Source organism: Nycticebus coucang, chromosome 10, assembly GCF_027406575.1.
Source record: "Nycticebus coucang isolate mNycCou1 chromosome 10, mNycCou1.pri, whole genome shotgun sequence".
Taxonomy (NCBI): Eukaryota; Metazoa; Chordata; class Mammalia; order Primates; family Lorisidae; genus Nycticebus; species Nycticebus coucang.
In genome coordinates, this window is record NC_069789.1 from 107097755 (window position 1) to 107111636 (window position 13882).

Consider the following 13882-nt stretch of genomic DNA (forward strand, 5'->3'; position numbering starts at 1 on the left):
CAATAAATCATGATATTGCAGTGTCAGAATGTTAGGGTTGCTACCACAAAATACCATAAACTGGGTGGCTTATGAAGACTAGAAATCCATGTCTCATAGTTCTGGAGGCTGGGCAGTGCAAGAGCAAGGAGCCAGCATTCAGTGTATGGTGAGGGCCCCACTCTTGGCTTCAACAAATGTTGCCTTCTTGCTGTGTCATCACACAGTGGAAAGGGTGAGCTAGCTCTCAGGGTCCTCTTTAATAAGGGCATGAATTGCAATCAAGAGGGCTCTACTTTCCTGGCCTAATTACCTTCCAAAGGTCCCACCTTCTAATACCATTGAGGAAGGCGAAATAAATCTTACTTTTTTTTTTTTTTTTTGAGACAAAGTCTCACTTTGTAGCCCTGGGTAGAGTGCCACAGGGTCATAGCTCAGAGCAACCTCAAACTCTCGGGCTCAAGAGATTCTCTTGCTCAGCCTCCCAAATAGCTGGGACTATGGGCATCTGCCTCAATGCTTGGCTCTTTTTAGAGAAGGGGTCTAGCTCTGGCTCAGGCTGATCTTGAACTTGTGAGCTCAGGCAGTCTACCTGCCTTGGCCTCCGAGAGTGCTAGGATTACAGGCATGAGCTACCTTGCCTGGCATTAAATCTTACATTTCTTTCTTTCTTTCTTTCTTTTTTTTTTTAAGAGACAGAGTTTTACTTTGTCACCCTCAGTAGAATGCTGTGGCGTCACAGCTCACAACAACCTCCAGCTCTTGGATTTAGGCGATTCTCTTTCCTCAGCCTCCCGAGTAGCTGAGACTACAGGCGCCCGCCACAATGCCTGGCTATTTTTTGTTGCAGTTTGGCCGGGGCTGGGTTCAAACCCACCACCCTCAGTATGTGGGGCTGGTGTCCTACTGACGGAGCCACAGGCACCACCCCAAATCTTACATTTGTTAGTGGTCCTGAGCATGTAGCAGACAGCTGCAAAAAATTCCTCCTCCAAAGATAACAAAAAAAAATCCTTTACATTGAGCAGAAATAACCTTTAAAGAGACTATATAATAAATAACAGCACCCTGGTTTCTTTTCTTTTTGAGACAGAGCCTCAAGCTGTCACACTGGGTAGAGGGCCGTGGCATCACGGCTCACAGCAACCTCCAACTCTTGGGCTCAAGCGATTTTCCTGCCTCAGCCTCCCAAGTAGCTGGGACTACAGGCGCTCGCCACAACGCCTGGCTATTTTTTGGTTGTAGCGTCATTGTTGTTTGGTGGGTCCAGCCTGGATTCGAACCTGCCAGCTCAGGTGTATGTGGCTGGCACCTTCACAGCTTGAGCCACAGGCCCCAAGCCAGTACCCTGGTTTCTTGAGAAATGTAGTCATCAACTCTTTGTGATTTTTTTTCCTGCTAGCTAAAAACTTTCCCATGATCTAACATCTGTAACTGGAACTTTGTAACCTGAGGGCTTGGAAAGAACTATTCCCCAGAACTCAGTATTTTATGCCTGAGGCACCTGAGTTCTCACCGGCAATTAAAAGTTTCTTCCTCTATTTTTTTGGTGTAAGTGTCTGTTAGTTTCAATTTGCTGTTTTCTCCAATATCATCACCTTGGGGATTAGGATTTAAACATATAAATGTGGGAGGGGCACAAACATGCTGATGACAGCATTCAGGAAAGGGAGATAGAATTGCCAGGAATGTCCTTGAGGCCTAAGGGGATGGAAGCTGATATGCAGAGCAGCCTTGGCCTGAACATATCAACTACTGGCAGGAGACAGAGAATATAGTTAGATGCAGGTATATGGTTGGATTCAGACACTCTCTTTTAACCTGCCCTGTAAAAGCAAGGCTGGGGGCCAGGTGAGGTGGTTCACACCTGTAATCCCAGCTTGCTGGGAGGTCAAGGTGGTGGCTCGCTTGAGCTCAGGAGTTTGAGACCAGCCTGAGCAAAACTGAGACCTTGCCTCTACTAAAAATGAAAAAACTGATGGGGTGTTGTGGTGGGTGCCTACAGTCCCAGCTATTTGGGAGGCTGAAGCAAGGGGATCACCTCAGCCCAAGAGTTTGAGGTTACGGTGAGCTGCGATGGCCACAGCACTCTACCAAGGGCCACAGAGTGAGGCTCTGTCTCAAAAAAAAAAAAAAAAAAAAGAGCAAGACTGGGGTAGAATACATTGAGGTGTTTTCAGAGCAAGAAAATTATATGAGGCTCAGCGCCTGTAGCACAGTGGCACCAGCCACATACACTGAAGGTGACGGGTTTGAACCCAGCCCAGGCCTCCTAAACAACAATGACAACTGCAACAAAAAATAGCCAGTGTTGCGGCGGGCACCAGTAGTCCCAGCTACTTGGGAGGCTGAAGCAAGAGAATCATTTGAACCCACGAGTCTGAGGTTGCTGTGAGCTGTGACTCCACAGCACCCTACCAAGGGCCATATAGTGAGACTCTTGTCTCAAAAAATAAAAATAATAAAAAATAAATAAATAATAAATACTAGCCGAGTGTTGTGGTGGGTGCCTGTAGTCCCAGCTACTTGGGAGGCTGAGGCAAGAGAATTGCCTAAGCCCAAGAGCTGGAGGTTGCAGTGAGCTTTGAAGCCACGCACTCTACCAAGGGTGATAAAGTGAGACTCTGTCTCAAAAAGAAAAAAAAAAAAGAAAATTATATGAGAACGTCAACAAGCAGGCTGGGAGAGTAAGTAGTCTAGGGAAATGGAGTAGCACATATTTTTTTAATTTCCTAGAAATGAAATTGCTGCATGTATTTATTTATTAGAGATAGAGTCTCACTTTATCACCCTTGGTAGAATGCTGTGCTGTCACAGCTCACAGCAACTTCCAACTCCTGGGCTTAGGAGATTCTTTTGCCTCAGACTCCCGAGTAGACAGAGCCTCAAGCTGTCACCCTGGGTAGAGTGCTGTGGCATCACAGCTCACAGCAACCTCCAACTCCTGGGCTCAAGCGATTCTCCTGCCTTCATCTCCCAAGTAGCTGGGATTACAGGCACCTGCCACAATGCCTGGATATATTTTGGTTGTAGTTGTCATTGTTGTTTGGCAGGCCCGGGCTGGATTCAAACCCACCAGTTCTGGTGTATGTGGCTGGCACCTTAGCCACTTGAGCTACAGGCGCCGAATTGCTGCGTGTATTTATTATATTTTCTTATTTTCTGTACTTTTGATGTTCTGGCATTGGGGTTTTGGTTCTGGATAGACTGCCCCTCCTAGGCCTAGCTATTTCCTAGTTGTTTAAGAGAGCAAACAATTTTCCTGAAAGTGTGTCTTTTATACATGGTATATAAACTGATCAGTCCAGAGCTCACATTCCCAACCAGCTCTTTTATTAAAATCCAAGCCAAGATCCTGCCCCCACCCCAGCTCCCACCCTACCCTAAATCACTCCAGATATCAGACAACCAAAAACATCCTCATATCTGTGAGTATAAACTTTTTCCTTCATGACAATCACTTTCATGTCTGGGTGTTTTACTATTACCATAAGTGAATTAAATAAATCTCAGGTATATTTCAACACTCTAGGTAGAAAAGTAAATGCATCATTTTTGTATTAATAAGGATCATCAGGCTCGGCGCCTGTGGCTCAAGCGGCTAAGGCACCAGCCACATACACCTGAGCTGGCGGGTTCGAATTCAGCCCGGGCCCACCAAACAACAATGACGGCTGTAACCAAAAAATAGCTGGGCATTGTGGCAGGTGTCTGTAATCCCAGCTACTTGGGAGGTGAAGGCAGGAGAATCTCTTGAGCCCAGGAGTTGGAGGTTGCTGTGAGCTGTACTGCCACAGCACTCTACCCAGGGCGACAGCTTGAGGCTCTGTCTAAAATAAATAAATAAGGATCGTCAATTTCCCTCTCCAGAAGTTACACTCAGTGCTAGTTTACAAACAAGACATGAGATTATGTCTCCCTGCTCCTTTGCCAATACAGTAATGAAACATTTTTCTCACTTTAAACATAATAGCCCCAAACTAGAATTATGGTGTAGTTTTATGAAATGAAGTAATTCGAAGTAAAAATATTTCAAACTTAAAGCTGCTGGAACTTTAAATTATCCTGAGCCTTGAGAAGAATGTGGCTATGCAGGCTGAGTCCCGTGGCACATAGCTCAAGGCGACTTCTGCCTTTTTTTCCTGTAAATAATTAGGAGGACAAAATAGCGCCAGATGTAAAGTCCTATAGTTTTTATATAGGATGCCCCTCATCATGCAGTAATAAAGTCATCTTCCTTGTTATGTAGCAATATGTCACCAAATTGCTGGGCCATATGCTCTGGTCTCATGCGGAAATTGTGTTAATCCTGCTGGGACTGCTCTGTCTCTGCCTGGATAAGTGAAACCTTAACTTCTCCACTTTAGAAACACTGTCTTGTTTGGAGTCAGGATCCTCTGGGAGGGGAGGATCATCCTCAACCTCTGTGCTCTAATAAATTCCATACATAATTGTATTTTCTCAAACTCATTATTTAAGGTAGACAGTCTCAGTGCATATCTCTCTCCTTACTATTGAGGTAGAGGTCTTTTCATATAATCAAGAGCTAAGGGTTTCAGGAGGAAATTGGTGTCTTCCAGCAATCTGATTAGACAAATAACTTCATTCCCTATCTCCATCCTACCCATGACTGGGACCAAAAGCTCAAGAGTGAGAGAGGTCTCAGCAAGTCGCTAGTGTTCACAAAACAAGCTGGTGTCAAAGGAAGGACTAGAATGCAGGCTTTCTGATACCAGGACACAAGGTCTGTGCTTTGGCAATAGTGGTGAACAGGCAGGTGAAATAATCATAGCTGTGCTTCAGAAAGATAATAATATGTTTAGGATGAGGGATATAGCAATCATATTTTTTATTTTCCATATTTTCTGATACTTTGACATATTGGGGCCTTGAAGAGTCTTTCCCTTCCAGGACCAGCTAATTCCTAAAGATAGTGAATCGCTAGCCTGCAAACATGCCTGTCACATGCAAACCAACTGATCCGAAGCTGGCACCCCCAGTGATCTTGTTTTTCTTTTTTTTGCAGTGTTTTTTGGCTGGGGCTGGGTTTGAACCCACCACCTCCGGTATATGGGGCTGGTGCCCTACTCCTTTGAACCACAGGTGCCCTCCTCACCCCAATGATCTTAATAATCAAACTCTCACATACTATCCACCTTCCCTAATCACTCCTTGGCCAGGCACAAGACAGCCTGGGACAGACTCTATGTCCCAGAGCCCCCTCGAACCACTCAACTTGGTGATTTTAATGCTGTACCTGGCCCTTCCAGTGAAAATCAGAATAAAGGCTCTCACCCTTATCTCTCCCTTGCTACCTGCAACCCCCCATCCACCCTGGCACTCCCCCAAGTGCCTGGTTCTGGGGTTCTGGATATTTTGAGTATAAAAATGTCTTCCTTCCAGACAGTCATTTCCACGTCTGTGTGTCTTCATAGACCTGATCAAAACAAATCCTGGTTATGTTTAATACAACAGGGCAGGTGAGGAGCTGACACACAAAAGGCACTTAGCAAATGTGGAAGGAAGGTGAAGGAAGGGTCCTTTGGTGGGAGGAGCCGCAAGACATAAAGGTGGCCTTCTGGCTTGGAGGACTCCAGAGCAAGTAGTCTTGAGGGAGTTTCAGGAGAAGCCAAGGAGGAGAGAAGCTGCTAGAAAGATGCTCATGGAGCTGCTGTGCACAACTGTGCTTTTTCTGTATAGTGTAAAGGGGTCTCCAATCCAGACTAAGACATGAGCCCGCGAAGCTGTGCTGCTTTCTAATCTGCCCTAAGCAGCACTGTTACTAACTGGACCATACAGAGGGGCTGCCTTTTTCGTTTTTTACTTTAAAAAAAAAAATTTTTTTTTTTGAGACAGAGTCTCACTTTGTCACTTTTGGTAGAGTGCTGTAGCGTCACAGCTCACAGCAACCTCAAACTCTTGGGCTTAAGCAATTCTCTTGCCTCAGCCTCTCAAGTAAGTGGGACTACAGGCACCTACCACAACGCCTGGCCATTTTTTTGTTGCAGTTTGGTCAGGGCCGGGTTCGAACTCACCACCCTTGGTATATGGGGCCAGCACCCTACCCATTGGGCCACAGGTGCCGCCCAGAGGCTGCCTTTTTCTTTTTCTTTTTTTTTTTTTTTGTAGAGACAGAGTTTCACTTTATTGCCCTCAGTAGAGTGCCATGGCGTCACACAGCTCACAGCAACCTCCAACTCCTGGGCTTAGGCGATTCTCCTGCCTCAGCCTCACTAGTAGCTGGGACTACAGGGGCCCGCCACAACGCCCGGCTATTTGTTGCAGTTTGGCTGGGGCTGGGTTTGAACCCGCCACCCTAGGTATATGGGGCCGGCGCCCTGCTCACTGAGCCACAGGCACCACCCGAGGCTGCCTTTTTCTAATGTGCATGAAGGTGCTGTGAACACTGGTGGTGACCACCCTGGCACCCTCTGGAGCCACACACCATGGCAGTTTTGGGGATACTCAAACTCTCTGATCTTTTACTATACCTTCCATCCTTGGGAATTCCATGGAATTATTAGGTAATTCATCTAGAAGACCATTGAAGGGGATCAGAGAGAAGAGACGTGTGTAAGACAGATGCAGGAGAGTCAGGAAATAATTTGGCATTAGACAAGGGGGCCTAAGGCAAAGTTTTCAATTATCTGAGATTGTAAATGTGAATAAATTTATCCTAATACCCAGTAGAAATATGTGGGTTAATTTTCAAAAGCATGATGTTCTATCACATCCATGTTTTTTTCCATGAATATAGAGCTATAAGAACATACTATGTTTGGTTTCTGGTCTTTTGCAGTCACACAAGTTGAGAAATCTCCTCTCAGTTTGAGGACCTGGAAAGACTTAAGAGTTGGGGGGGACATGAGCTTATCAGAAGGTCATGCCAGGGGGCCAACAGTTATTTTCCTCAAATTAGATGCTATTGCTGACACAGACAGTATTTTCTGTGCTTGGCACTGCTTTGTTTATAAGCATCATGTATTTCCACAGAGCCGCTACCTCAACTTCACAGATGGTCAGGGCTGGTTTTGTTCTTTCAAGATAAACAAATTTCTTCTAGTACTCAAAGATCAAAGCCTAGAAGACAAATGGTTACAAAGAATGCTCCACACTGGCAAAACATCCATGCACACACATTCATGTAATCTGGATGGGATGAGATCGAGGTTTCCTTCCTTCACGTAATCTGGATGGGATGAGATCAAGGTTTCCCTCCCTCCCTCCCTCCCTTCCTTCCTTCTCTCCTTTCTTTATTTTTTTCTTCCCTCCCTCCCTCTCCTTCCTTCCTTTCTTTCTTTTTCTTTCTGACAGAATCTCACTATGTCACCCTCAGTAGAGTGCTATGAAGTCATAGTTCACAGCAACCTCCAACTCTTGGATTTAAGCGATTCTCTTGCTCAACTTTCCAGTAGCTGGAACTACAGGCGCCTGCCACAATGCCCAGCAATTTTCTGTTGCAGTTGTCATTGTTGTTTAGCTGGCCCTGGCTGGGTTTAAATCCATCAGTCTGGGTGTATATGGCTGGCGGTGTAACCACCGTGCTATAGGCGCTGAGCCTTCTTTCTTTTTTTTTAGTGAGAATGTTAATAATGACCATTAAAAGTGTAATCGAAACATGTTCATAAGAGCAATCTTTGCAAAGAGTTCTGTAGGGATTCAAATAAGACTTTAAGGGATGTGAATATCCAGCACAAACAACCAGAACCTTTAGTGCTTGAGGCTCAGGGTCTTTCTTTTACATTTCACTGTAAAAGATTCCCAGTGCTTTAATGTTCTTGTATGTATCTAGTGCTTTGATATAAAGACTGTTCCATAGTCATGGTGATTTTCACTTCCATACCATTCTGGAGCAAATGTGGCCATAGGCTCCTGGTTGCCAAAGAATTTCTGTTTCACTCTGAAACTGTTTAGGCCAAACGCTGAAGGGAGGAAAAGGATTCCAATCTCATCAGAGCGGAGCATTAGCTGACCCCATTCTTCTCTAAAGCACCCCCAGGCAGCCTTGATCAGATGTATAAGGAACCATGCAATTTTACTGAAGTCTGGAGAAGATGTCATACATGGGTCATTACGAAAGTTTTGAAATACACAAAAATTAAGAAGCATTAAATCCATGTGAATGGAAGCAAATGAAGCCCTCCCAGCAACCCTGAAAATCTGAGCAAGTTGAATAAGAAAGGATGCTGTCAACAGTGTTTCCTAGAAGTGAAATAATGGACCATAGCACAGTCTGTCTCAAAACTTTCGTAGTGGGCTTGGCGCCCATAGCACAGTGGTTACGGCACCAGCCACATACACCGAGGCTGGCGAGTTTGAACCCGGCCCAGGCCAGCTAAAAACAACAATGACAACTGCAACAAAAAATAGCTGGGTGTTGTGGTGGAAGCCTGTAGTCCCAGCTACTTAGGAGGCTAAGGCAAGAGAATCATTAACCCCAAGAGTTGGAGGTTGCTGTGAGCTATGATGGCATGGCACTCTGCCGAGGGTGAGATAATGAGACTCTGTCTCAAAAAAAAAAAAAAAACCTTTTATAGTGACTGACATGTATTTTTTTTTAATTAAAATATAGCTGTGTACATTAATGCAATCATGGGGCACCATGCATTGGTTCTATACACAATCTGAATATGTATGTCTTAATATGTGGCTTGGCTTAGCTGTGGCCTGGCCTGGCTGTGGCTAGAAATCTCAGCCAACCATTTCTGAAATAGGAATGCCGACAATTCCTATCTCCATGCTACAGGTGAGAGAAGCCGCGCTGGGCAGCCTTCTGAGCTGGTCTACATTTCCACAGAAGGGTAGAGCAGAATGGCGCTTTTCTCCAGAGTCCAAAAGTCATGCTTTCCTCCCCTAGTGTCAAGAAATCTCTCTTTAAACTCAGAACTTAACCATTTTGACTTATCAGTCTCCAGGGAGTCAATGCTTGAAAATTAACCTACAAAAGGCTAGGACTCTATGGCAGGCATGGAGGGAGCATGTCCTTCCAGAGGCTTCCTGAGTCTAAAATGTGTCCAGTTATCTTTTTGACTTCCTCAAAAGCCTCCTAGCGTTGAACCAATAATGTAAACATTTCTTTCAGAGAGATCATGCTTGTGGATGTCATCTATCCACTTTGGAGATGAGGAGCATTATAAGTCATCAAGTAACTGGCAAAAAATGTAAATGTAAAATGTGTTGCTGATTTTCAGATTTGCAGGGCCCATGGATGATTTGCGGTTATATAAGGGGCTCAACATGTTCCTTAAGTTTTCTGGTGCCAGTTGGCATGGATAAGTTTGGTGGTGTGTATGATAGCCTGGAGGCCTTCCTAGTAGAGTAGTAGAGCCATTTACTTTTTCCTTTCCTTTCCTTTTCCTTCCTTTCCCTGCCCTTCCCTTCCCTCCCCTTCCCTTTCCTTTATCTTATTTTCCCTTTTCCCTTTCCTTTTTCTTTCTTTTCTTTATAACAGGAAAGGCTTTATTCACCAGCTGGGAGCTTACAGCATAGAATAATTCCAAATGGCCGCTATCCCCAACTGGCTTAGTCTTTCCCTTTTTATTTTATTTTATTTTATTTTATTTTATTTATTTATTTATTTTTGTAGAGACAGAGTTTCACTTTATGGCCCTCGGTAGAGTGCCATGGCGTCACACAGCTCACAGCAACCTCCAACTCCTGGGCTTAGGCGATTCTCCTGCCTCAGCCTCCCGAGTAGCTGGGACTACAGGCGCCCGCCACAACGCCCGGCTATTTTTTTTTTTTTTTTATTGCAGTTTGGCCGGGGCTGGGTTTGAACCTGCCACCCTCGGTATATGGGGCTGGCGCCCTGCTCACTGAGCCACAGGTGCCGCCCCTTTCTCTTTTTATTGATAGTCAAAAAGTTCCACCCCACAGGTAGTGGGAGATGCTATTCCAGCCACTACAGAACTACAGGATTTCACAGACCCTTTCCTTTTTCTTTTCCTAGTCAGAGTCTCTATTGCCCTCCTATGCTGTAGCCTCATAGCTCACCAGCAACCTCAAACTCTTGGACTCAAGTGATCATCTTGCCTCAGCCTCCTGAGTACCTGGGACTACAGGCACCCACCACAACACCTGGATGGTTTTTCTATCTTCAGTAGAAATGGGGATCTCACTCTTGTTCAGGGTGGTCTTGAACTCCTGAGCTCAAGCAATCTACCCACTACAGTGCTTTGGGATTACAGGTGTGAGCCAATGCACCCAGTGTGTGTTGCATCATTTTCATGGGGCATGTTCCAAATACAATATGAAACCTTGCCTTGCAGAGGGAAATGTTTTCATGAAGCTCTGCCTGGGCATGCACATGAGCCTCAGCTTCTTGTTTGGTGTCATGCACAAGCACGGCTGGGTTTCTTTCTGTACTCTCTGGACATTGCTTTGTGAGCCAGTCCATATCAAAGAAGCAAGCTGAGCTGAAGAAACAAGTGTCCCAAATACAGTACACAAAATATCCTTGATGTGGAGGGCTCTGGAGTTGTGCTCTGGCTTTCCTGAGACTCTAATGAGGCAAACCTGGAAGGGTTCCCTTTATCCAACATGTCCCAAGTACCCTGGCCGTCCCTGACATTTTATATTCCTCTTCCCCTTCTCTGTGCCTGCAGCAGGCAGGAATAAAGGCCCCAGTTTCCAGTTATCTGGGTGGTACAGTCTTCGGGAGCAGAGATTTCTCTCTGATCTTTGACCACCACTTTCTCAGCTGCCTTCTGCAGTGTCTCTGGTTGTGGCTCATCGTCATTGTTGGAGATACCCAACCCAGCTACTCTTGGGAGCCGCTTTTCTTTTCTTTTTTATTTTTTAGACAGAGTCTTACTATGTTGCCCTCGGTAGAGTGCCGTGGTGTCACAGCTCACAGCAACCTCCAACTCTTGCTTTCAAGCAATTCTCTTGCCTCAGCCTCCCAAGGAGCTGGGACTCTAGGCGCCTGCCACAACACCTGGCTATTTTCTGTTGCAGCTATCATTGGTGTCTAGCTGGCCCGGGCCAGGTTCAAACCCACCAGACTCAGTGTATGTGGCTGGAGCAGTAACCACTGTGCTATGGGTGCCAAGCCGAGAGCCGCTTTTCTGCCTTTTGGGAGGTGATCCCAAATCTGTGTTGTGATGCGAAATTTCACAGGTGATATTTTCATCCTGTGCAGCTTTCTGGGCCTTGAAGCAGATTTGACTTGGCTCATTTGCTGCTCCCTGGCCAGCATGGGGGAAAGAAGAAGTCCATGGCTTGTCCAGTTTGGGGTTTTCACTCTCACTTTCATAATCACTGTCATCACTAATCACTAATATTGTCCCCCTCCCATAATCACCTTCCTGAGACATTATAGTTCTGAGGCATGCAGAATCCTCAAACCCTGCAGGGATCAAGGTATCTATGCGTGCTAGGGAAAGTGAAAGGAAAGAGAAGAAAGTACAATTCCTAAAGAGAGAACACAGCTTACAGAGTGAAGAGTGTAAGTGTTAATTTAGGAGCAAATGTTCAGCTAATCATACTACGTTTTATGGACCTTTCTACTGACAAATATACTAGGCACATTCACATAGCAGAAAGGACTATAATTCTCTAGTCTATAATTCTCATTTCACTGAGTAGTTCAGTGACTTACCTGCAAGTCTTGAGGGACCTTCAAATAATTGAGTTTCACTAAAGAGATGGTTGATGTCTTTTCTGAGTATTCGTGGCTGTTTATTGCCTTGAAAAGAAAACTTGTAGGAGTTTAAAATGCAATTACCTTCTGTTTATTTTCCCTGAAACAGCTTTTTAATTTTCCTGACATAAGTAAAACCAGTAGTTGAAGCTACCTGGTGAGACTGTTATTCTCCCAACTGGATGAAACCGATCTGCGTAAGGCACACATAAACAAAGTGGGTATTTCATTAACAACAAAAATAAAAAGGTGATAGAACCTTGAACTTTGTCCATCACTCTCAAAGTGTCAGTCTTTTATCACATGGATGAAAGGGAACATTTAGCTGTCACCCAGCATCTGCCCTGGATGTTATCTGAGGAACTAGGACACTCTGCTCTCTTGGAATGTTGGGGTTCTGAGTTGGAGCCCCCAGTGTGAGGTCAGCCCTGTTGACACAATGGAGTCACTCCATGGGACCATGTCAACTGATAGGGGTGCTCATGTCCTGGAGTGAGGTGTGCTGTGCAGGTACAGATAGGGTGAGACCAGGTCACTCACTACCTTCCGGGAGGGTACAGATTAGTGAAGAGGCAAAAAGAAATTGGTTACAATGGGCCCTCTGTTTCCAACAGCTTCCCATCCGTGGATTGGGAAATATTTAAAAAAAATTTTGTCTGTACTAAACATGTACAGACTTTTTTTCTTGTCATGATTCCCTAAATAATATAGTGTAACAGCTATTTATGTAGCATTTACATTGCATTATGCATCATAAGTAATCTAGTGATGATTTAAAGTATATAGGAAGGTATGCATAAATTATACAAAATACAAGGCTATTTTATATCAGGGACTTGAGCATCTGCAGATTTTGGTGTCTGCAGGAGGTCCTGGAACCACAACTCCAAATGATGCAGAGGGATAACTGCATTTAGCTGAGACATCATAAAAACCTGACAGAGAAGGTGGCAGGGTTGTCCGGGGTAAGGGGCTCATAGTAAAAATGCCTGGATTCTAATCCTCATTTTCTGGCTTTCTAGATGTTTGAGCCTCATCAAGTGACTCGACCCCACTGAGCTTCAGTTTCTTCATCTGTAAAATGAGAAAAAGAATTGACACCTACCTCAGGGTGGTCGTGACAGTTAAATAATTGCAATCATGGGAGAGTCAAACAACCAGAATAGGCCCTGAACATGTTATAATATCAGTGTCAATACTTGCAGTATAGCAACTCAGTCTCCCTTCATCGACTAGGGATTTAAGAAACAAAGGCCCAAGTTGTTGCTTCCAAAAGGTTCTTTGAAGTAGACTAATGGAATCATCCTCAAAATGTGGAGATGGGATTGAGGAAGAGACAGCACAGAAGGCCGTGGGAGCCCTTGTACTTGTCCATTTAGCTCCGTTTAGCAGTTCTCACATAATACACAGCAGCTTCCATCCACTTTCACCAATTATAATATAGAGCCCCTGGAGTTACAGTTTTTTCCATCCAAACCATACCCCAAACAGCAACTGTTCTTTCTGAATGTTTGCTGAGTGGCAAGTCCGGGAGCCTCCAGATATTCCTGTGCAGTGGACCTCTGTGGATACACCCATGTGGTTCATTCTCTCTGTCTTCCCCATGCCCTATCAGCTTACAGTCTCAAAATTGCCTCTGTTAAGCCCACCCAGAACAGTTAAACTGTTTTCTATAGGAACTGCTATCTTTGGGACTGGTTTCAGATCGGCCCTGCCTAGCCATTCCTCACAGGTCTATGTACACCTGGTGTGTCCTGGACTTGGCTCTTGCCTTGGTTCTTACATCCCACATGCCCAGCCCAGCCATGCCATGTGATCTCCCTCCAGAACTGTATGGAAGGAAAGATTGCCAGGGATATGGAGCATTTCTTATAACAAAGCACCAGATACACACAAGAACATTAAATCATTGGGAATAATTAAAGCACGGTGAAATGTAAAAGTAAGATCTTGAGCCCCAAGCACTGAAGGTTCTGGTTGTTTATGCTGGATGGGTTCATGTCCCTTAAAGTCTTATTTGCACCCCTACAAAACCAAAATACCACTCTGGGTCAATGAAGCTAATAGATGTATAAAGAGTATCATTTGCGGCGCCTGTGGCTCAGTGAGTAGGGCGCTGGCCCCATATGCCGAAGGTGGCGGGTTCGGACCCAGCCCCGGCCAAACTGCAACAGAAAAAAAATAGCCGGGTGTTGTGGCACACGCCTGTAGTCGCAGCTGCTCGGGAGGCTGAGGCAAGAGAATCGTGTAAGCCCAGGAGTT